The sequence below is a fragment of the Podarcis pityusensis genome (assembly GCF_964106645.2).
Source record: "Podarcis pityusensis genome assembly, chromosome: 4".
In the NCBI taxonomy this organism is placed as follows: domain Eukaryota; kingdom Metazoa; phylum Chordata; class Lepidosauria; order Squamata; family Lacertidae; genus Podarcis; species Podarcis pityusensis.
Window position 1 is genome coordinate 18,520,563 of NC_138027.1, and position 25,752 is coordinate 18,546,314.

General features: G+C 42.2%; 1 protein-coding gene across 4 annotated transcripts in view; it reads left to right on the forward strand.

Annotated features, from left to right (window-relative positions):
- The window catches only part of CNTN5 (contactin 5), a 674,545-nt gene that overhangs the window by 184,712 nt on the left and 464,081 nt on the right, over positions 1–25,752 (forward strand). For 3 of the 4 annotated variants that reach the window (XM_081001823.1, XM_081001826.1, XM_081001825.1), the window contains exon 2: positions 17,668–17,806. The gene's annotated coding sequence lies outside the window, so the exon portion shown is untranslated. Of the gene's footprint in view, positions 1–17,664; positions 17,807–25,752 lie in introns of all 4 variants that reach the window. The other variant, XM_081001824.1, reaches the window with a different exon arrangement.

The window sequence follows — 25,752 nt, forward strand, 5'->3', positions numbered from 1 at the left end:
GGAAGGAGCGTCCACAACCACCTTAGGGAGACCATTCCACTGTCAAACTGCTCTTTCTGTCAGAAAGTTCTTCCTGATGTTTAGTTGAATTCTCCTTTCTTTTAACTTGAAGCCATTGGTTCAAATCCTACTCTCCAGAGCAGGAGAAAACAAGCTTGTTCCTTCCTCCATTTGACAGCCCTTAAGATATTTGAAGATGGCTATCATATCCCCTCTCCGTCTCCGAGAGCCAGTGTGGTGTAGTGGCTAAGAGCGGTAGTCTCGCAATCTGGGGAACTGGGTTCGCTTCCCTGCTCCTCCACATGCAGCTGCTGGGTGACCTTGGGCCAGTCATACTTCTTTGAAGTCTCTCAGCCCCACTCACCTCACAGAGTGTTTGTTGTGGGGGAGGAAGGGAAAGGAGAATGTTAGCCGCTTTGAGACTCCTTAAAGGGAGTGAAAGGCGGGATATCAAATCCAAACTCTTCTTCTTCTTCCTCTTTCCCAGGCTAAACATACCCAACTCCATCAACTGTTCCTGATACGCCAAATAGTCTTTTAAGTAGTTTACCACTATAACATCAACCCACAATTAAGTTACACAATAACAGCAAAACAGCTTCAATTGAAATATGCATTAAAACAAACCATTTAAAAAGTGAAACAACTAAAAACAGTTTAAAAACAGGTAAAGCAAAATCTCAGTTCAGATGAAAGCTTGCCTGAACAGGTGTTTTCAGGAGCTGGACAAATCCCAACATTGGTGGGGCTTTTCATATTTCAGCAGGGAGAGTGTTCCACAATACTGATGCCACCAGTGGAAAAGCCCGCCTCCATGTTACCACAAGCCAATAATCATCCAGTCATGGCAGAACTAACTAGGTTCCATTGGTTAATCAAAGTGCCCATATTTTCAACACCAACTGGAAGCAGTTGTACTGGGTTTCTGAAAGGAGTTTCCCCTTTGGAGATGCTGGAGACTGAACTTAGGCATGTGCCTCACAATCTAACATTCTCCATACAAAATGCTTTCTCCAGTCTGTTGCTAGAATACATCTACAGACAGAATAATTAATAGCCAGCCACAAATTTAAGCAAAATTCACTCATTTACCTCTGTAAAACTTTGATTCCTCCCTGCATTCTTTTTAAAAGAAAACCCCTGCTGCTTTGGCAAATGGATTACCCCAGTTCCTTTAGCATAATGTACCATATAATAATTCACAGCTGTCTTTCCTTTTACAGTTGCACGCAAAATCTAAAAAAACAACAACCCACGTTTGTACGTTTTTCAAAATGATCAATTAAAATGCGACTATTAAAGCAAGCGTTTTGTTGAAAATAGACTTTGGTCTCATGAAAAGGTTTACGGCTTTCAAAATGCCAACTTTTAAAATGAGTTTACTTTGCAACACCAGCACCTTAAAAAAAGAAAAAAAAGGAAGGGGGGTAGTTCTTTAAACAGTGAAGTGTTGTTCAGAGTGTAATAAATGAGCAGGTGGCAAAGGAGAGCGTGTTGACTGAGTGTAGTGGATTTATACTGAGGCTAACAACGCCTTTTATTGATAATCTCCCACCATCTGTTCTCATGATTTATTCATACTAGGAGACCAAAGGGGGGGGGGAGCAGGTGAGGAAAGGGGGTGCAAATAAATGGCAGGGTATATATTAGGAATCAGGTGATTATCCTGATTGTGGAAGCAGGACCAATGCTACAGTTAATGCTAGAGCAATTGCCGTCTTTGATGTGCTGGAATTGCAAAGACTTTCTCCAACCAGATTTGGCCAAATGTGTTTATGTGCATCCACTGACAGCAGGTGTTTCCCTGTGGGGGAAATTCCGAAGGGTAGCTGCTACAATGCTAAAGGTCCAAATCCTATATCGTATAGGCAGTGGCAGCACTAGAAAGCAAAATGCACAGAAAAGACAAGTTACGTCCCATATTAAGATATATGAAAGAAAAATAACAGCATCTGTTAATGATGTGAGTCCAGTAATGGGGGGAGAGCTCCTTGTTCCGGGGGGCACTTTACCCCGCTCCCCCTCTTGCACTACTGTCGCTTGTGGAACTGAGATTTTGATAAGATGGTATCTTGCAAGAGGCCCTCTCCCGCAGAGTACAGGAGTACCTCTCCTGCATTTTAGCTGCCGTTATGAATCACGTCCGCCATCTTAAAACTGGTGGGCATCACTTTCTCAAACAAGGATCAGAGACAAGTTTCCTGTATGGATTCTATGCCTGGCCCTAGAGGGTCACCAAGAGCACATCACAAATAGGGAGATGCGATACTGCCAAAATGTGGAAGATAGGGCACACAGATTTGCATAAAATCTCGTTATGCTAATTTACGTGCATGGAAGAACATTTGGAAATAATTATTATAATTTAACTAGAAATATTCTACATCTCACCATTATGCAGAAGGCTGTGACTGGCTCACCTGTGGGCTTGCTCAGTCTGCTGTCCAGGTGCTAAAGATTGACGGGCAATTTCAAGGCCCCTTTGGCTCTCCCTTCTAAGGCTTATTTATCTTTAAAGTGGGCTTGGACTGGATAGGCTACAAAAAAGGGATGGCTTCAAAGCCCCCTGCGCCATGTGTGTCTGTGTTCTTTTTTCAAATCCTTTGTAGGGGAAGTGACATAGAAAAATAATACAGGCTCACTGATTAAGGCTGCAAGCTTCTTCTTCTTTTACCTGGGAGTAAGCCTCATTGCACTCAGTGAAATTTACTATTGAGTAAGCATGTATAGGACTTAATCAGTTACAGTGCAAAAAGGACTCTGGATTCTTGATTGCACCACAATTCCTTTTCATGCTGTGATTTAATCAATGAACATGTGTGCTCGTGCATGCACATTAATAATTTGCAAGGGAAAAGGAAGCTGTCAACTGACAATTGCGGCAAACAGTGTGTATAGTTTGGCAAAAGGGGACCTGGGTGTGATGTGTTAATGTGCAGAGGAAACGGGGCAGTATCAGAATGGAGGAAATCCATAGTAATAATTTTTTTTGAAGAATTGGGACGGAGCATAAACAACAACTCCGCTTATAATACTCTTCTTGTGGTTACTATCATTTCCCTATTCAGCTCTGGGTTTTATCCTTCTCTGATAAATGTTTTGAAACCTACCCAAATTTTTGAAAGCCTTCCTTCCTTTGAACCAAGGGATTTAAAATTGGTTTATTCTTAAAGAGCTTTGACACGTATTATAGGAAGCGATTTATAAACAGAGATAAATAAATATGTAAAATTCCTTTGGAGGGTTGGAGAAAAACACAGAACAGATTTAGAGGGTGCACAGCAAGAGGAGAGGGCAGGGAAATTCCATTGCCCAGCCAGAAATCCTTGAATTAGCAGAACTACTTCACTGGATTCCACTGGAAATGTTTCAAATTTTGCACCCATTTTAACACCCAAATCACTGAAGCACCTTGGAGCCCCTCAGAGGTCCCCATTTCAGTTCAGCTTGCTTCAGAGAGATCCCACTTCAGCTTAGGACCATCCCGGAATCTGTTCCAAGCAGCCCATCTTTGGTTCTCAATTTAAATCACAAATTCAATAACTGACAACTTGCTGGCTTTTTATGGCACACAGTATCTGCTTCCTCACCCTGCCTAATGGTAGAGCTGGCCTTGATGATTTCTAAAATGCTCAAACAAGCAAAAAACCCAAAGTAGAAACTTTGAAAAGCATGCGTACACAATCAAAATCCAATAAATCCCATCATTGGTCGTCCCCGTCCCCCGCTCCCTTTTAGTAAAGCTTGTGAAATCAGATACTAATAAATAAGTGTGCAAAAATGAAAGGTTTTTGTGCGGCTAATTTTATTTGTCATCTTCCACATACCAATTTAGAGGGCTGCGGGACTCCTTCATTTTTATTGCTTGAAAATTCCTTAGCCAGAGGCACTGATATCCACAAGCTGCTTCAGCCGCAGTTAGGCTATCATTATTCAGCGCACTAGCAGCTCCTTATTTGAATCAATAGGGGGCCAAAGGGTCTTGACAGGCTATATTTTTTTAAATATTGATCTTGATGACCAAGCTGGTGCCCTGGAGTCTAACCATTGATTTCTTTCCTTCTTTTTAGAGAGAGAAAGCACTTGCGCTAACGGCCAGATATCTGCTGTTAAATATATCAGGCCTTGTAATTAAAGAAAATGGCAACCTGTCATTTAAACACACACACACGACTGGCAAGCCCAGATAATTTCATACACATCTAATAAATGTCTGCATGGCCCTGCAAACAGTTCATAAAAACTTAATTTGTTTTGATTGCTACCTTTTGAGTTCTAGGGTTCCTGGTCTTTGGCTTCATGCTTGTGGTATGCAGGTGTGGGTCTAAAATCTTAGCCCCCAAATCAATGCTATGTGTCATTTTCTTGAGACTTATCCCTGGGTTTCTTCATCATTTTAAATAGACTGATACATTCATGACTAGCAGTCAAATGAAATGCACCGGGCAATCAAATAAACACTTCGGGTCTTCTGCTGTTCTTTGTTGTTGTTGTTTAGTCATTTAGTCGTGTCCGACTCTTCGTGACCCCATGGACCAGAGCACGCCAGGCACTTCTGTCTTCCACTGCCTCCCGCAGTTTGGTCAAACTCATGCTGGTAGCTTCGAGAACACTGTCCAACCATCTCATCCTCTGTCATCCCCTTCTCCTTGTGCCCTCAATCTTTCCCAACATCAGGGTCTTTTCCAGGGAGTCTTCTCTTCTCATGAGGTGGCCAAAGTATTGGAGCCTCAGCTTCACGATCTGTCCTTCCAGTGAGCACTCAGGGCTGATTTCCTTAAGAATGGAGAGTCCATGGGACTCTCAAGAGTCTCCTCCAGCACCATAATTCAAAAGCATCAATTCTTCAGCGATCAGCCTTCTTTATGGTCCAGCTCTCACTTCCATATATCACTACTGGGAAAATCATAGCTTTAACTATACGGACCTTTGTTGAAAGGTGATGCCTCTGTTTTTTAAGATGCTGTCTAGGTTTGTCATTGCTTTTCTCCCAAGAAGCAGGCGTCTTTTAATTTCGTGGCTGCTGTCACCATCTGCAGTGATCATGGAGCCCAAGAAAGTAAAATCTCTCACTGCCTCCATTTCTTCCCCTTCTATCTATTCTGCTGTTCTATTCAGGGAATAAGCCATGGGTAGTGATGGAAAGGATTGAGAAACTTATGAGTTGGGTCCTTATGGAGTCCTCTCCCAAAATGGCCTGAGTATTCGGCAGTTTCATTCCTTCTTCAGACACAAAATGAATGGAAACTAGGGCTGTGCACCTGATTTGGCCAAGGCCCAAATCACAAACTGAATCAGGTGGATACGGGCTTGAGCCAAGTCAGATTGAGACAGTCTTGGATAACCATTAGCCCCACCCTCTGAATTGGTGGAACAAGATCTGAGTCAGTCATGCCCCAGATTGGTGGGGAGGAGAGAGATGTTAACAGCCCTAAAAACTGACTCAGCTTGGACTGACCCTTAGCCGATCTCATGCTTTGAGAGGGCAATACGTCCAGTGCAGCCATAGCAGTTGCTAAACATAAAGTCTGAATATGTCTTCCACTCATCACCGTCATTAATAATAATAATAATAATAATAATAATAATAATTTTTATTTATACCCTGCCCTCCCCAGCCAAGGCCAGGCTCAGAGCGGCTTACAAGCAATAATAAAAACAAGTTGAATGATTACAACTTAAAAACAAAATTAAAATACAACATTAAAATATTGAAACATTAAAATATTAAAATGTAGCCTCATCGCAGGAGGAGAAGGAAAGGAAAAAAGAAAGAGAGGGAGGGAATCAAATTGGCTCCAAGCCAAAGGCCAGGCAGAACAACTCTGTCTTACAGGCCCTGTGGAAAGAAATCAGATCTTGCAGGGCCCTGGTCTCATGAGGCAGAGCGTTCCACCAGACCGGAGCCAGAGTTGAAAAGGCCCTGGCTCTGGTTGAAGCCAATCTAACTTCCTTAGGGCCTGGGACCACTAGGGTGTGGCTATTTATGGACCTTGAGGCTCTTCGTGGGACATACCGGAGAGGCGGTCCCGTAGGTACGAGGGTCCTAGGCCGTGAAGGGCTTTAAAGGTCAAAAGCAGCACCTGAAATCTGACCCTGTACTCCACCGGGAGCCAGTGCAGTTTGAAAAGCACTGGGTGAATATGCTCCCATGGCAGAGACCCTGTGAGGAGCCTTGCTGCAGCATTCTGCACCTTCTGGAGTTTCTGGGTCAGCTCCAAGGGCAGCCCCACGTAGAGCGAATTACAGTAGTCAAGCCTGGAGATGACCGTTGCATGGATCACTGTGGCCAGGTCGGGGCGGGAAAGGTAATTTATGGGGTTACTAGGAGGAAATCGAAGAACATGCCAATTTGAGATTTAACCATGCATTGCCTGGTTTCAAGTTTCCAATGCATCCTTAATGATAAGAAACATCTTTTTAAAAATGAAGAAGTGGCAATTTTCAAGGTACTGGAGCCTGCATATAATACCACATAGTGAAAAGCACACAGCTTTGCCATGCAGAATTCAACGCCCAATTAAGGCTGAGTGATTGTTCATTAGATTTGTTTGTTTGGGGTTCAATTTCCTGGGTTTTTAAAACTGAAGGGCTCATTTGTTATGTGGGCTTAATTGTGTATAAACTCTTGGTATTAATATTAAATCAAGCCCACTTTACTGATCGATGAATGGCAGTTGAGTTCCTGCAGGCTAGCCTTCCTTCCCCAACATGGTGCTCTCAAGACATTTTGGGCAACTACTCCTGTTGCAATGTGCCACGATGCAATGTAGGAAAACAACCATTAGGGGACTTCCCTCATTCTGAGCCTTGTGTTTCTGTGAGCCAGCAGACATCCAGAAGAATGCTCCATCTGAAATTAGGTAATAATGATCGTCTGTGTTATCAACTGCCTGAATCTTTCGTTTCCATTATGCTACAGCTCCTATCAACCCTAACCAGCACAGCCAACGATTAGGGATGGTGTGAATTTTATTCCAGCAACATGTGGAGGGCCAAAGGTTGCACGGACCTGTGCTATGCAGCAATGGGAAGTGTGGCTTTATGTTGGTAGTACAGTGGTACCTCGGGTTAAGAATTTAATTCATTCCAGAGGTCCGTTCTTAACCTGAAACTGTTCTTAACCTGAAGCACCACTTTAGCTAATGGGGCCTCCCGCTGCCGCTGTGCAGCCGGAGCACAATTTCTGTTCTCATCCTGAAGCAAAGTTCTTAATCCGAGGTACTATTTCTGGGTTAGCAGAGTCTGTAACTTGAAGCGTCTGTAACCTGAAGCATATGTAACCCGCGGTACCACTGTATGTGGTGTGTAAAGGATTAAAAAGGAGATTGACTTCCACTAATGTTCCTCAGTGGGTTTCTGCCCTCTAATAGATCAGATGTGTGTATGCCAACGTCAGAGCTGGTTCTGATAATCATCTGCTTAATAAAGCAACTGTTCGGCTATCCTTTTGGATTCTGCTGTGTTGGGTGGTTAAATGGAAGGTGTGTAAACACGTGAGTGGAGGCACGAGAGACCTGCTTAAGAATATTACAATTGTAGTGTTCCAGTTTATGTTTGCTTTCAGACCAAATCCAATTACACATGGCAAATTTCGATTATTTATGTTTACTGCTGAGGTTGAGAGAAATCCTTGCAGTACCCACCATAAAATTAAACTTTTTGAACTATTCAGTTCATGAACACTCTATTAAACAGCATTTACAACTACAGAGGTTAAGCCTCGTGGCAGAGGCTTAATCATTTTTTGCACATTAGCACACCATGTTAACAAATGGATGGCATTAAACATGAATTAAAGTCGCTTTTCTTGCAGAAACAAACAAAAAACGCCTGCAAAGCCCTTGAGCAAGTCAGACCATTTTAGTCATCATTAGCATATATATAATATTATTTGTCTTGGTATCAGATGTCTAACTGGTTTACACTTCTTGAAGGGAGGACTGAAATCTGCCTTTTGAAATTTTCCTATTATTGTGGCTATTATTTGCATTTTGCATTGCAAGGTGGCACAAAGGCACAAGGATAGCTAAACTGGTATATGGATTGGAACGTACTTCAGACTCTGCTTATTACGTTAGTGCTCACTCACATGATATATTAAGTGCAGGTAGTTCAATGTGGGCTTCACTCCTGTACCCAAGCATCCAGAGAGAAGGGCGTGGAACATTTCTTGCACTGTAACTAGAGCCTGTGGCAGATTTTGCCTGTGAAGGGGCAAAGGGGAGCTTTGGAGAGTTCCTGGAATGTTGCCAACAAATCTCATAAGCTTGTTTTGCTTGCAGCTATTTACTGCTGCCATTTCCACTTTTTGCTGCTGTTCTAGCCTGACCCCACCCAGCTTTTTTCTTTCCCCAAGTGATCCACCAACCAGAAACTGAGAACTGAACTCAGTAATGTAACATCTAGCCTAGTAATGTGCATCTAGTAATGTAATCATCTAGCCTGTCCAATCTGCCTATGCTGATGTCAGAAAGCCACTTCATGCCCTCACTCGGAATGATCTGCTATGGATATAATCCGATTTGGCAACATTTTAAAGCCAATTTAGTGTGAAGGGCAATGCTTTCTTCACTCATTATGAATTGGAAAATCCTTCCACCACTTTTAGAGGGGGGGCCCTGTGTCCAACCCCATGGTTAAAAAAATGGAGCTGCTTTTGCCCGTTGTGAAAATCCTTGTTAATATTTTTATTTTTAGAAACAATTCTATACTGCCCTTCATCTGAGGACCACGGGGAGATTTGCAATATAAAAACAGAAAACTACATAACATAGTAACAAACAACAACTCCCAGACAGTATTTAAATTGTATGGCCCCAAAATACCCAGACAGTTCAGATCAAGTGAGGCTCTTCTACAGCTATCCAGGGTAATTTGACTGTTTGTTCTTCCTTTGATTACTGACATGCAATTTACTCCCGAAGAAAGAAGATGTAGAGCTTCACAAAGAAGCCTAGGCAAGAACAACCTGAAAGGTCTTCATTGGCTCCCAGTATGTTTCCAAGCACAATTCAAAGTGTTGGTGCTGACTTTTAAAGCCCTAAATGGCCTCAGTCCTGTATACCTGAAGGAGCGTCTCCACCCCCATCGTTCAGCCCGGACACTGAGGTCCAGTGTCGAGGGCCTTCTGGCGGTTCCCTTGTTGCGAGAAGCAAAGCTACAGGGAACCAGGCAGAGGGCCTTCTTGGTAGTGGCACCTGCCCTGTGGAACACCCTCCCCAGCAGATGTCAAGGCAATAAGCAACTATTCTACTTTTAAAAGACAACTGAAGGCAGCCCTGTTTAGGGAAGTTTTTAATGTCCGACGCTGTATTGTTTTTAATATTCAGTTGGTAGCCACCCAGAATGGCTGGGGAAAGCCAGCCAGATGGGTGGGGTATAAATAAATAAATAAATCATCATCATCATCATCTAAGGTAACCAGCCTCATATATCCAGCCTGCTTGAGTCTAATTAAAGCACGAAGGGGTTAATGTCATAGAGTAAGCTGTCCTGCCAGGCTTAGCCTATGTCACTTCCCCCTTGGGAGGAAATGGACAACCAAGCCTTTTATTGTACTCAGTCTGCATGCGCATTTGATGTGTGAGGAGCACTGAGCGGCTCCCTCAAGCTGCATGGCTTTGACCGGCCTTTTTGCTTTAGACAAGTGGGATTCTTTATGATTCACTAGAAAGGACACCTTTTGAAGGTTTTACACACTATATATCCATGATTTTCTTTGCTGCTTCCTTTAACCATGTCAAATCTCCGCTGGGGTTCTTTTGCCAAAGAGAAGTTGCTCCCAAACGTAGGTCTTGACATCCAGGATTTCAAACACTAGATGAATCTTGCGGGGAGGTCTGGGAAAGTCTTCTTTGAGCATGGTGCAGTTGGTAGAAATTGCAAGGAAAGACTTGCCCAGTCCTCAGCAGACACAGTGTTCAAAACTGTGCACGCATTAAAAAAGCCACTTTGTTCTGACTTTAAACACCAAAGAGTCATAGAAGTTGCAGGTGGCCGAGCATCACAATGACCCAACTTCATATTCATTGGAGGTACACTTTATAAAACAAAATCAGCATATTTATTAGCATGCTTTCTAAATGCATTCATGTCGACACTTTATTTGATAGATGGCACAGCTAAAATCATTTGAAAGCTTTTGTGGGGCAGGTGAGGCACTGAGGAGAAAAATCACAGATCTGCTAAGTGTCGGCCATGAATATTCTTTGCGCCCTAATTTATTGCTACTTGTGCACAGTGACTCCCTTAAAAAAATATATTCATGTGAAAGTATTACTATGTTCAGAAGGGCATGATTGACTTCAAGGAATAATTGTGCCTAATATTTTGATAGGAAGGCATTTACTACATCTGACTTTCTGTTAAAATGCATATGCTGAGAGAGGAAAGTTATTTTCTTTGAGTCCTGGAAGAGTCTTGTGGGCAATTTTGAGGCTGCCAGTACAACTGCTAAGTGTCCCAGTTTTGATGAGATGGTCCTGAAAAGCAAATCACCATTCCCTCCTGATTTTTTACAACAGAATGTGGTGGGTATTTAAAATTTATTGAGAAATAAAATTGAGAAGCCTAACAAAGGATTTTAGATTTCATTTAGGCGTGGGGGGATGTTAAGATCTACTTCTGCAAACCTGAGAGTTCTGCCAAGTCTGCTGATACCTCTTTTGTGTTTCAATGATGCTGTTTTACATACATACTAGCAACTGAGTTCCCTGTTAGTCAATATAAGGCTGAAAATACCTTAAACATTTGGAGGTTATCCGTATTTCCCCCCTCAGAGGAACAGACATGGTTAGGCTGCCCATTCACATATTTCCACTCTGCTCTTGTGTTCTTCATCCAAGGGAGACAAGAAAGGTGGTCATACAGGAATGCACCTTTTTAGTGGTGGCCCCCTACCTGTGAAATGCTCTGTTGAAGAAAATGCACCTGACACCATTGTGATCCATTTTTAGGCACCAGGCTAATACATTTTTTTATCCTCTCAGGCCTTTGTTCACTAAGTTGGCAACTGCTGCAGTGCTCCACTTTTAGGGAAGCATGTTACAACTTGTCCCTTCTATTCTGTTATTGTACTCTGTCCCCCCCCCCTATTTTTTACTGTTTTTATTTGTATGTATTTTATCTTCTTAAATCACTTTTAGACTTGTTTGTATAAAGCAATTAGCAAAGTGATGGTGGTGGTGAGTCATTGATGGGTCTTTCTTAGGCTGCGTGTGTGTATACTAAAAAATAACATGGGTCTGGTACAGTTAATCATAGATAGCATCACAGAAGCATAGAATTGTAAAGTTGGAAGGGACACCGAGGGTCGTCTAATTCCAACCCCCTGCAATGCAGGAATCTCAGCTGAAGCATCCAGGACAGATGGACATCCAACCTTTGCTTAAAAACCTCCAAGGAAGGAGAGTCCACAACCTACTGAGGGAAACCATTCCACTGTCAAACAGCTCTTACTGTCAGAAAGTTATTCCTAATGTTTAGCTGGAATCTTGTAACTTGAAGTGATTGGTTCATGTCCTACCCTCTGGAGCAGGAGAAAACAAGCTTGTTCCATTTTCCACGTGACAGTCCTTTAGATATTTGAGGATGGCTATCATATCTCCTCACTTTCCCAGGCTAAACATACCCAGCTGCTTCAACCGTTCCTCATAAGGTTTGGTTTCCAGACCCTTGATTATCTTGGTCACCCTCCTCTGCACACATTCCAGCTTGTCAACCTCATTGTCAACTCTACCTACTTGCAGACTGTCTCGCCAAAGTGGTGCATGCTCTAGCTATCTCCTGTTTGGACTACTGCAATGCGTTCTACGTGGGGCTACATTTGAAGGTGACCTGGAAACTGCAATTAATCCAGAATGAGGTAGCTAGACCAGTGACTGGGAGTGGCCGCCAGGACCACATAACACCTGTCCTGAGAGATCTGCATTGGCTCCCAGTACGTTTCCAAGCACAATTCAAAGTGTTGGTGCTGACCTTTAAAGCCCTAAATGGCCTCGGTCCTGTATACCTGAAGGAGCGTCTCCACCCCCATCGTTCAGCCCGGACACTGAGATCCAGCGTCGAGGGCCTTCTGGCGGTCCCCTCATTGCGAGAAATGAGGCTACAGGGAACCAGACAGAGGGCCTTCTCAGTAGTGGTGCCTGCCCTGTGGAACGCCTTCCCTTCAGATGTGAAGGAAATAAGCAGCTATCCTAGCTATAAAAGACATCTGAAGGCAGTCCTATTTAGGGAAATTTTTAATATTTAATGCTGTTTGTTTTTAACACTTGATTGGGAGCCGCCCAGAGTGGCTGGGGAAACTCAGCCAGATGGGCGGGGTATAAATAATAAATTATTATTATTATTATTTTCTTAAATTGTGATGCCCAGAATTGGACACAGTATTCCAGGTGTGGTCTGACCAAGGCAGAATAGAGTGGTACTATCACTTCCCTTGATCTGGACACTATATATTGTGCTTCAGCTCCCTCCTTGCAGCGTTTACTCTGTTATCACCAGATTGGGCATTGCTTTACTTTTGGGTGAAGCATATTTATTTCAATAATTTATATACCACTTAATACCAGGGTACAATGGAGAAGTAAAAAGGATATGATAGAAATACAGCATGACATCAGTTAAAGTTATCAGAAATACAATATGATTACTTGCCACGAAATGTACCATGTCTTTGCATTTATGGCTTTTTCAGCCAGTGTTATTTCTGTGGCAATAGAACATGTTCCCGTGATAGCTGCATGTATCGCATGGTTATCATGCCCCTGTAGCAGCGATCTGTTGGACAGTCCTATGGGCAAAAGCAGCTCAAGCCAAACATTTTCTCTTCTGATTCCCTTCCTTTTCCCTCCACTCTTTAGACTGTATGTGTTTGTTTGTATGAGGTTTTTGTTTTGCAATGGCAGGCTTAAGGGAGGTGAGAGTCTGACAACATACCGGCTGCACTGGGAGATGTGTGATAGGCAACGGTAACAAGGTTATTCCTTGTTAAGTGTGTAAGTTAGGAGAACAAAATCCCCAACCAGACTGCATGGTGTGTTTGCCATTCCAAGATCTGAAGCAGTCAAAGCAAGTTAGACAAGGCAAACTCCATGTACAGATGCAACACAAATAATCTCCTGCTGTAGAATCACTGAATTGGAGGGATCCTGTAAGTCAGCCTTTCTCAACCTGTGGGTCCCCAGATGTTGTTGAACTACAACTCCCATCACCCCTAGCTAGCAAGGCCAAAGCTCAGGGATGATGGGAGCTGTAGTCCAACAACATCTGGGGACCCACAGGTTGAGAACCGCTGCTGTAGGTCAACTAGTCTGCCTCCTGCAGGAAATCTGGAGCAAGTGCATTCCTAACAAGTAGCTGTCCAAAATACTGACCTTAGTCCTTTGGGTAACTTGGTCTTGGCCGTTTATGGCTTTATACACTAATAGTTTCAACTTAGCTTGGTAATAAACTGGCAACCAGGGCAGAGCTCCACGCACCTGATCCATAGAATCAGAAAAGTGCAGAATTGGAAGGGACTTCAAGCGTCATCTATACCTCAAGAGTAATCTGCAGTGCAAGCGTGTTCAGGCCAAAAGCACTAGCTGCAACCATCTGATGCAATTTCAGAAGATCCTGCTGGATCAAGCCAATGGCCCATTTTATCTAGCATCCCATTCTCACAGTGGCCAACCAGATGCCTGTGGGAAACCTGGAAGTAATAGTTGAGCACAAAGCACTCTTCCCTCCTAAGTTTCTAAGCAACTGATATTCAGAAGCATTGCCTGTGAAGGCAGAGCACAGCCAATGTGGCTAGAAGCCACTGATAGCCCTCTGCTCCATGAATTTGTCTAATCCTCTTTTAAAGCTATCTAAGCTGGCAGCCATCACTGGCTCCTGGGGGAGCGAAACCAAACTATTTCCAAACCAATCTCAAGGGCAGTCCCACCTGGAGCATATTGCAGCCATCCAGTCTAGAGGTTAAGGATGTTGCTGCTTTGACATCTTGCCACAATCTGTTTTAGCTGTTTTTGGTACAGTGGTACCTCAGGTTACAGACACTTCAGGTTACAGACTCTGCTAACCCAGAAATAGTACCTCAGGTTAATAATAATAATAATAATAATAATAATAATAATAATGAATTTTGCTTCAGGATGAGAACAGAAATTGTGCTCCGGCAGTCTGGCGGCAGCGGGAGACCCCATTAGCTAAAGTGGTACCTCAGGTTAAGAACAGTTTCAGGTTAAGAACAGACCTCCAGAACGAATTAAGTTCGTAACCCGAGGTACCACTGTATTGTGTTTTTAAAGTGTTGCAATGTGTCTTGGCACCTTGTGGTGAAAGGCAAGTAAAAGAAATCAAATTATTATTATTGCTATCAATAACCACAACACACACACACACACACAGAGAGAGAGAGAGAGAGAGAGAGAGAGAGAGAGAGAGTAACTAAAAGACTACAATACCAGAGGAAAAAACAAAATCTCCTCAAAGCATAGAATCATAAAACTGCAGAGTTTGAAGAGACCCAAAGGTTCATTTAGTCCACAATGTGAAACCATAGTAATATACTATGAAAACATCTTAAGAGTTAGTGGACATGACTGTTGTGTGTCCACTAAGTACCTATCTGTGAGGTAGATGGGGGATCAGAAAGAAGTATGGTCAGCAGTCATCTGGACCCCATTCCCCTCCATAATATGCAGATAGATATATCTATCTGTAGATATATAAATATAGATATAATGCCCCAACATTATTAGTTTCCCAGTGCAGTCCAGTAACCATGCACAATCTGTGTGCCTTCCAATAATAATAATAATAATAATAATAATAATAATAATAATAATATTGATAAAGTAATAATCATAAAGCAATAAGAATAAAGAGGTTCACTCTACCACCAAGACCATTCCATTGTAATTATCTAACCTCCCAAAATTTCAACACCTCTTGTGATGGTTTGACCCCTTTCTGTTTTAACAGTACAAATTCTACAAACACCTTCCACAGAATCCCTTCTTTTGTCTTCCTTTCCTCACCCCAACCTCCACTCCTCTGACCATTCCTATTGTGTCAGTCAATTTTACACTGTATTCCTGCAGGCAGGAAAATGGCCTTTTATAAATTTATCGTACAGCGTGCCTAGTAATTTGGGTGCTTTATAAATAAAATAGGATGGTGATAAATTCCTAAGGTGGAACCAGTTCAGTGAGGGATTATGAGCCCAATTCAGCACCTCAGAAAAGCTTCACATTCCCCTCTTTTTTAAAGTAATACCTAGAGTTCAACTCATTATGATTTTCTAATACATTAACTGGGTTACTTGGGGAACCCAGCTGAGAACGAATCTCATTAGAAGAGTGATCCTGTAGAGCTGGTAGCCTATCAGTTGGAAAGAGTTCCTTCCTGAACATGTAACAAAGTGTGTTGATGTTCCTTCCATTTCAAATTGCATTGGGGGTCGCTCACAGATTTCTCTTCAAATAAAAGTGCTGTAGTTGTCCTTAATGGCCAGGTAAAGGTAGATACCCATCTGGCCTGGCTATCTAGTTACATTTACAAAGTTAGAGAGTGGAGAAGAAACAGTAATGTCACAAAGGTACAGGTGTAATCTTTGGTATTATCCTGTTTTTAGCGGCAATCAGGTTTATCCAACTGAAACTTTATTTCTCTCTAAGGTATGACTTTAAACAGGTCTGGAATCCCTGGAACACCCCCCAAAATAGATAGATAGATAGATAGATGATAGATAGATAGATAGATAGATAGATAGATGATAGATAGATAGATAGATAGATAGATAGATAGATAGATAGATAGATAGACAGATATTGGTAGAGTACAACTCTTATTATCCCTGAAGTAGATTGATGATAGATAGATGATAGATAGATAGATAGATAGATAGATAGATGATAGATGATAGATAGATAGATGATAGATATAGATGATAGATAGATAGATAGATGATAGATAGATAGATAGATAGATAGATAGATAGATAGATAGATGATAGATAGATAGATGATAGATAGATGATAGATAGATGATAGATAGATAGAGATAGATGATAGATAGATAGATAGATAGATAGATAGATGATAGATATAGATGATAGATGATAGATAGATAGATAGATATAGATGATAGATGATAGATAGATAGATGATAGATAGATAGATAGATAGATAGATAGATGATAGATAGATAGATAGATAGATGATAGATGATAGATGATAGATGATAGATGATAGATGATAGATGATAGATGATAGATAGATAGATGATAGATAGATAGATAGATAGATAGATAGATGATAGATAGATAGATAGATAGATAGATAGATAGATGATAGATAGATAGATAGATAGATAGATAGAAAGAAAGTACAACTCTTATTATCCCTGAAGTATTGGCCATGCTGGGACTAACAGGGAGCTGGACTCCAACAGCATTTATTTATTTACAAAACAACAACCACCCAGTATTGCCATGTCATAAAATATCAGGGCAGTTGACATCATTAAAGCATTTTTAAAAAACCAAACATTTTTTAAAAAGTTGACTGGCCAATAAAATGAAACAGTTGGGAAGACCTGTTGACATAAAAAGGTCTGCAAGAAAGTCAAAAGCGAGGGTGCCTGCTGGATCTCTGCTGGAAAAGAGAGCTCCACACAAAAGCCTGACTTCTAGTGGATGCTAGTTGGGCCTCTGTAACGTGTAGAGAAACTCAAAGCGCTCCTCCAGATTATCTTGGCGATCAAGCTGAGATATAAGAGTTCAAGTGGTCCTTAAGGTATCCTGGACACAAGCTCTTCAGGGCTTCTGGAGAGCAGTAGGTTTTCCCACCCCTGACTTTGCTGGAAGTCAGGGGAAAAATAAAAATAATAAATTGTCCAGTAGCACCTTAGAGTCCTGCCCACCTAGCAGTTCGAAAGCACGCCAGTGCAAGTAGATAAATAGGTACTGCTCCAGCGGGAAGGTAAACAGCATTTCCGTGCGCTGCTCTGGTTCGCCAGAAGCAACTTAGTCATGGCCACATGACCCGGAAGCTGTATGCCAGCTCCCTCCGCCAGTAAAGCGAGATGAGTGCCGCAACCCCAGAGTCATTCGCGACTGGACCTAATGGTCAGGGGTCCCTTTACCTTTACCATAACACCTTAGAGACCAACTAAGTCTGTTTGTATAAGCTTTTGTGTGCATGCACACTTCTTCAGATACTGGAAGTGTAAATGCAAAGCAAATATAAGAACATTACTGGATCACAGTGGCTGAGCAATGTGCCTTCAGGAAGCCCTCAAGGGATGCTTGTAGGCACTAACCCCCTCCTGGCTGCTATACAGAGACATACTGCAGATTTGATCCCTGGGTCCTAGTCTGATACCTCTAATTATTTTGCCACACTTGCCCAGGAGTAAACAGCACACCTACCAAGCTGTAGGCTCCAATAAATTAAATAGGAATTTTCTTCTTAGTCAACCTGGTTAGAATTGTGCCATACATTCTGATCTGCGCATTATTCCTGGAGGTGCAGAGCAGGTGAGCTGATAGCAGAATTTGCATAGATAGAATTCTGGCTGGTCGCTGCTGGTTAGAGAATTCTGGATTAGGTGGACTTTTTGCTGCTATAAAACAAAGACTGAAGATGATAATAATTTTGACTATTTTCTGTTCAGCAGATTATCTGAAAGGATTCTGTTTTTGACTGAACACGCTGCTCGCTCCTTCTTCATCCATTTGCACCCATTAAGGACTATTTTGCTGTGACTGTGTCCATCTCAAAAGGCACTTCTACACAGATTGGAAGCCAACTAGTAGGTAAGATAGATTTAATATTCCATTGGAGGTGTTGATGGGGTGCTGCTGTGGTTTTCGGTTACATGAATCGCAATGAATCCGAGATGTGTACTTTTCAAAATAAAAATGCTTCCAGATATATATTCTGAATTGAGTAATCCCATTAACGTTACTGAGTTGATACAGCAATGGTATCAAGAATCTGTTCTTGAATGGGTGGCTGATTCAAATGTATGTTTACTAGTGGTATCCATTATTAGTTGATTACTGTACATGTTATAACGCAAAGGGAACCCTCCCCTCCCCCCCGCAACAAGATTTCTTGGATCCTAAGTGTTGACATTTGAGGTTATACCTCCTATAAATTTTGTTGTATTGTTTGATTAACTGTTGTTCTTTAATTGGACTTGTTACCTGTCCAGCGTCCTTAGTGAGAAAAGGAGAGTTGGAATGAATGAATGAAAGAAAGCATACTCTATCTGCTATGTGGAAAATTCTCACATATTTGTATATCTCATGGAGGTACATGATCATGAACTTAATAATCAATTGAGTGGATTTAGTTCAGACTTTCATCCAGATTGTCTCTCTCTTTTTAGGGCTATCAGTTGTGGGACAGAACCAAAATTCCTCTCTCTGTTTCACTGTTGAGAGTATTTGGCTTTGCAAACTTTTGGAGGAGGAGGAGATTTGAGCACTTAGAACTATTTTTTAAACAAAAACAACACCTGGTGATATAAGTCAACCAGCCCCCCCATATCAGCTGTTTCACCCAACCCCTCAAAGCCTCCCCCTGAAAATATTAGTCTGAACCATTGCAGTCCACACCCTGCTTTCCCCAAAACTTACATCCATACAGAATTCTTATGCAGATTCTTTTCTTTGCACATGCAGAGTTCCTTTGCTCCTTGGTGTGTGTGTGTGTGTGTGTAACCTGTTATAAAAGTGGCTGTGCAAACTGATGTGCTTTATACTGATGAGCCAATTGACGGATGTTGAGTGTTTTCACTAGCTGCAGTTTGAGAATCTGCATCTTTTTGCCAGGAATGCAGTGCTGAGCAATTTATCACTTGGATTTGCATCAATAGCTACTAGTCATGATGGCTATGCTCTGTCTCTGTAGTCAGAGACAGTAATTAGTTTTTTTAAGCAACAACAACAATAAGTGGTGTAGAATTTTTATGAAATAGGAAATAAATAAATAATACTTGTGCTTGGATGCTGCTTACGGGTTTCCCACAGGTTGGCCACTATGAGAAAAGGATGCTGGACTTGATGGACCATTGGCATGATCCAGTAGGCTCTTTTTACATTGTTGTGTTCTTGTGATGCACACTCAGCCCTTTCCCCAATGCACCTCTGTCCTGGCTTGTGCAACAGGTTGTGTGTCCAACCTGCCAATATTATTTTCCCCCAGCAGAAAGTAAACCTGAAAGAATCAGATGTAAGGAAAGTTTGAGACAATCAATCAGGATTCCGCACAACAGAACTGGCGATAACCTCACAGTGGAAATATATATTAAAAAATGGGCAGCATGTCTGTAGAAGAGTAATTGCTTCTTCCCCATGAAGAACAGAATCTCTTCTCTACATATATACATCTTTCCACGGTTCAAATAAAATTTCCAGTGCTTATGCACACAAATATTCACAGGCTGCCAACCATGCTGTTTCATGTGGTGTTAATTTATAAGGTGTGTGTGCATGTGATAAATTGGAAGATGCACTAATTGTGTTCTTTTCTGCTTGCACTGCCTTCTCCGCAGGTTACTTAATTAATTGCTCACCTGCTTTCTGCTTTTAAAGCTATAAACTTTGCGCTTGCTCCTCCCTCTCCCCAAGCAGGTTAATTAGTTGAGTTGTAAGGTGTAGTCTCTTCCTTCTTTTCCCAGTCCCTTAGTCAGTATTGGTTTGCTGGACACGCCATTAATTACCACAGGGATGCAGCAATCAGTGTGCTCTCTTGTCATTCTAACAGCAGGCATGTCAATTTCATTTAGATTTTGTTAATTTCACCTCCTCTGGCAATTTCTCCATAGCTTAACTGACAACCTGATAGGGCTTCTGTTTACAGAGAACTGGCAAAAGGAACTGGCTGACTCCGGATGGAGCATTGATAGGTGGAGAATGAAGGGTAAACATGGGAAAACATGTTTCATGGGAAACATGGGAAAATATAGTGCCTTTGGGTGGTTTTTTTTTTTTTATTTGAACCTTTGCAGCCTTACCAAATTTTAATTGACATATGATAAAATAAACAAGCCACGGTCTTACTTCCAAGGAATAGTAATTGCAACTTGTGGGGAACAACAACATTCCCTTGGTTATATATAAATATAAAAGGGGATAGCTAACATGCGTGTATCATGTACAGATACTAGATATTTGTGCAAAGAAGTAAACTTCCAGGCTTCTATCCTCTATCTGGAACAGTGATGTTCAATTTTTATTTTTATTTACTTTCCAGATTGAATAGTGCATTGAGGAATTCCTGCAGATTGGATACAGAACCCCACTGTGTTGCAGAAAATTCAGTGACTTATTTTAGGCCACAAACGTGCCTGCACACTGTCTTACCATAGTGGTACATGCTCTGGTTATCTCTCATTTGGGCTACTGCAATGCGCTCTGTGTGGGGCTAACCTTGAAGGTGACTCAGAAACTACAACAAATCCAGAATGTGGCAGCTAGACTGGTATGACGGACAGCTGAGCTAGAGCTAGACCATAATCTGGTGATGCAGTATGTTGGAACTCCACCTGACTGCTGGGGCCTCTTTCTGATTGGCTACCAAGACAGCTAGCCAGAGGAGCATGGAGCTAGCACTTTGGGAGAGAAAATAAAAGGAGCATTTTCTGAGAGATGGTTCAGATTGTTTGGTGGAGAGAGTTAGAGAGTTGGCTCTGATCTGTGTATAGCATCCACTCCGAGGACAATATCTACCGCTAGAGAAAGGAGACTCTGAGCTTAGATTGGAAGACAGTGTGTGGTGTCTTGCGAGAGTATTCAGACAGGTGGAGGGCTGAGTTCAAGCAAGGAGGAGCAGAGCTGTGAGAATACAGTCTACATGGGTCTCATTTCAGTCAGGAGCGGAGTGATCTTCTAGAAAGAGAAGACACCCTAACCAGTTAAGAGGGGTGTGGAGATCCCCTAGGTCTGCTATACTATTCAAAGTACCTCAGGAGTGTGATTGTTAGAAGGTTGGGAATCTGACAGAAAATACCCCCTCTTTTAAGAACCAAATTGTTAAGCTGCAGCACCTATGTAATTAAGCTGAGGAACTTAAGTGAAAGAACTGGAAATAAGCTAAGCATTTACCATCTAGTTTAGAAACCTGCAACTGAAGAGTAGTAACTGAAATAAGCAACTGAAGTTTAAAAGAAGCTCTGCTGGGCGTGCAGATGGGCCACAGAGTTTCCAACAGCAACTGGGGGGGTGGGCCACTTCTGTTGACCTGCATCTTGACGTGGTCCAGATCCCATTCGTGACCCCTTCAGCTCTCCATCTGGAGGCTGATAATGGGTATGCACCCAGTGCCTGAGTCAAATCCTACCTACATCTGTAATCAATAAAGCTGTGGCCAATTTTCAATCCCAGTTGTCAGTGGCGGCGGGGAGAGCTGTGAGTGAGTCCGCAAAAAGAATGTGAGTGAAGAAGAGGAATGCAATTTTAATAAATAGCGAAAAAGAAAACAAAAACCCCCGCTCTTTTTAATAAGCGGATTATTAAAGTATAGCACATTCCGCAAGTACAAAATGAGCCCATTTCATTTCTATGCTTGCTGGCAACCTACTGCCTACCAAGGTAGTAACAACAGCTGTAAGTCGGAGACTTTTGGGTCTCAAGCTCATTATCCAGATGGATGATGTCTATCCAATTAAATTTTATTGTTGAAGAATGGAAGGGGATGGAGGAGCAAACGTCCCGTTAACTGGTTTTGCTCCATAATGTACCTGAAGAGTGAATTATATCTTTGCAGTTCAAAACACCTCTAATTAATTTGTAGAGGTGTTCCTCTTCTTTTGTGACCTGGTAATAAACAAGCAATTGAGGTTGCCGGGAAGAAGAAGGAGCCTTGTTAAAAAGCGTATAGCCCTGTGTCTGTGCGGAAAGATTGGGAAAGTGCAGAGTTCAGTTGTGGCGATGTCAAACTGCATTCCCTTCCTGAGCAGCTAATTGAGAGTTATATTGGAGGTGTAAGAGAGCCATTGAAATAAACGAGAGAGATGGACCACTCCAAAAGAGATATAAGTGAATTAGAACTGATGAACCTGATTAGAGTGGATTCACTGTGTCACTTTAAATACACTCCAGCCTCATTCATCTTGTTGCACCTGATCTGTCATTGCAGGACCACTTACAAAGTGTTTCAAGCAGTTTAACTTGATGATGGATTATTTCATGTTTTGTATGCTGGGAAGGGATTTGATTGAAGGGCAATCCATTTGATAAAAGAGCGGTCGATTCCAGTCCCTGGCCTGCACCGCTTTTGACTTCTGACTGGTGCAGCCACCGCCGAGCTCAAACTCCATGCAAGAGTTTTCTACAGCTGGCAAGGGACCAGCTGCTCTAAATTTATCCGGATTATACAAATGGCAGGACTCCCCTGACCTACTAAGCCAAAAGTGTTGTCTCTTTCTCGCTATTTAATATTCATGAAATGCACTGTAGCTGGGAAGGGAAAGGAAGTGTGATGCTCTTCTTTTTTCCGAGAGGAAGAATGAAAGACAGGATGCTGGAGGAGGTTAGATACCCTTCCAACAATACAGCTGCATAATCAGAATCGGAGGCCTCTAACAGCATCTTTGAACCAGAGCAGGGAGTTGGTAGATCTGATCTCGGAGCTTCATGCATCTGATCACAGAGCTGTAAAAACAGATAGGCAGACTTTGTTTTATGACAGTGGTTCTCAAACGTTTTTCTCTGGGCCACAGTTTCAGAATAAAAAGTTGTGTGTGTCACACCGGGGTTTTTTAATTGATAAGAAATATATTGGGGGGCAGGGACGCGGATGGCATTGTGGGTTAAACTACAGAGCCTAGGGCTTGCTGATCAGAAGGTCGGCGGTTTGAATCCCCGTGACGGAGTGAGCTCCCGTTGCTCGGTCCCTGCTCCTGCCAACCTAGCAGTTTGAAAGCACGCCAAAGTTCAAGTAGATAAATAGGTACCACTCCGGCGGGAAGGTAAACGGCGTTTCCGTGTGCTGCTCTGGTTCGCCAGAAGCAGCTTAGTCATGCTGGCCACCTGACCCAGAAGCTGTATGCCGGCTCCCTCGGCCTATAAAGCGAGATGAGCGCCGCAACCCCAGAGTCGGTCATGACTGGACCTAATGGTCAGGGGTCTATTTACCTTTATATGGGGGGGGGGGCAACAACTCCTAGCAGTGCTTGATTTATAACCTAGAACACAACTACTTTATAATGTGATCAGAGGACTTCCAGAAAGTATAAAACAATGCAGCTACGTAATAACATGAATCATTCCCAAAATATAATTATAAATGAGTCTTCTGCAGCAATTTGTCCAAATAGTGATTCTGGATCACAACTAGGATTGTCCTCAGAATTACTTTAGGCTCTTGCTCTCATTTTGAAAAGATATCTATCCATTCTGTGTTGTTGTGTTTTTTTAAAAATGATACTACAGTGGTACCTCGGTTTACATACGCTTCAGGTTACATACGCTTCAGGTTACAGACTCCGCTAACCCAGAAATAGTACCTCGGGTTAAGAACTTTGCTTCAGGATGAGAACAGAAATTGTGCTCCAGTGGCGCAGCAGCAGCAGTGGGAGGCCCCATTAGCTAAAGTGGTGCTTCAGGTTAAGAACAGTTTCAGGTTAAGAACGGACCTCCGGAACGAATTAAGTGCATAACTAGAGGTACCACTGTATAATATACGACACTGAAATCTTTAAATGTTTCTTTTATTATTATTTAATTTTCAGTTTTACAATTTAAAATACTTGTTTTGCATCCTTAAGATATTAATGACTCCCCTCCTTCTCTTCCCATGGTTCGTTTTACATAAAAATCTTTAAATGTTTCTATGATTGTGCTTGAATCTACCCACCACACTTGCCATCCTCTCCCACCACATTAATATGGCACGCCACATCCTTTGAGAACCACTGTTTTATGATATGAAACACAAGATGGCCATTACTGTCAACCTACCCAGAAAAACAAGGGCATCCCATTTTCGCCTCACAAGAGTGGGGCTGCCATTTTGGGTGTCTTGCTCTCTCGTGATTTCGGAATGAGATCTCACCACCCCCAAAAAATCTTTTCTCAGATCCGCAATCTCACACAATGCCCCCAAACACATTTTTCTGGGTCTGCTATTTTTTGCAGGTCATGTGATGCATGCAGGATTTCATACCTGGAAGATGGTGTCCCAGAATTGGACTGTGTTGTTTTGAAGGGTATGGATGACATCTGCTCCCTTCGAAATGTGAATCTATCTCATTTCACAGGAATATAGAAAGTTGCCTTATATGGAGTCAGACCATTGCTCAGTCTTTAGCATATGCACCACTTTATACAGAGTCAGACCACAGCTCAGTCTTTAGCATATGCACCAAAGTCCTTTAGCGAAACAGTAGGCATACGTTTCGGTAATACCTAGGTATATATTTTGTTTTTCCAACTTGATCAAAATTGTTTATTATTTCATAACAGGTAGATAGTTAAGAGGTTAGGCGGCTTCAGCAGCAGGCAACTGGAGCCCCCCAGAATTCGGCGCCTGGGTGCCCCGCACCCCTTGCACCCCTGGGTAAAGATGGCCCTGGGTCCACCCATGTAGAAATATAGATATAGATAGATACAGTGCTTCTTTTCTGTGGGGACGCAGGGGTACGCATACCCCTAAACATTTTGTGAATCTAAGTTTGGCCTCATTGAAGGGCAGTATTTTGATATGAGTAGGAAAATCAGAGTACCCCAAACATCTTTTTAGAAAAAAAGCACTGGAAAGATATATAAAATACTAAGGAGGAGACCTGCTCCCACAAAAATCCCAGTAGGGACTGAGGATGTTCAATGGCCACAGAATGCTGACAGTGTGTTACTGGGAGGTAATGGAACACCAAAGCATGGGGAATGAAGTGGGCAGAATCTAAAATTGGGGGAATTCCTCGCTTCAACATTTTGTCGCAGATCTCATTTATCTGTAATTCCAGAGAACAAAAATGCTCATTTCTTACTTTGGAGTGGAAAACTTTCATTTAGCTTTGGGTTTGGTGCACACACAGAGATTTGACTCTCTTCTCAGAATTTACATATTTCTTCTTCCAATGTTCAGTGAATTAGATACTATAGATCCTTAGATTGTTTGAGGAGAAAGCGCAAAGCTGGAAAGTGGGGGCGGGGGATGACCTTTGTATTTGTTACCTCAGCAAATCATGTTGTTCCCCTGGCCCAGCGATGCGTAGAGCTGGAAATAACGAAGATGAGTACAATAGACTTTCCCATAGACTGACTTTTCCAGGTCATTTAATTCTCTCTTGTGTCTTGAGAGCCTTTTCCAACACAGTTAATGATAACAGATTGTCACATTATCCCGTTCATGGTGACCTGTTTGGCGACGTGCCAAAAATTCTATCTATGCAAAGCGATGCGGGGGAGGGGGTGCTTTCAGTGCCTGCTAAAAAGAAGACCCACCTGGTGAAGATTTGTTTTTTAAAAATAATTAAAAGAAAGAAAGAAAAACTATCTGCTCAAGATGCCAAATAAACCTGGTTCCTAATCTGCTTACTTATGCTGCAAAGCTGGGGTGCGTTGAACCCTTCCCTTCTTTGAGGGAGTTTAGCTTGTCCTATTAAAACTCTTCACTCACTGTTTCTAATAAGAGCATGTGGACAGCTGTGCAGGATCAGGCCAAAGGCCCATCTTGTCCAGCATCCCATTCTCATTGTGCCTTACCAGGTTCCCACCAAAATCCTGCAAGCAGGACCTGAGTGCAACAGTGC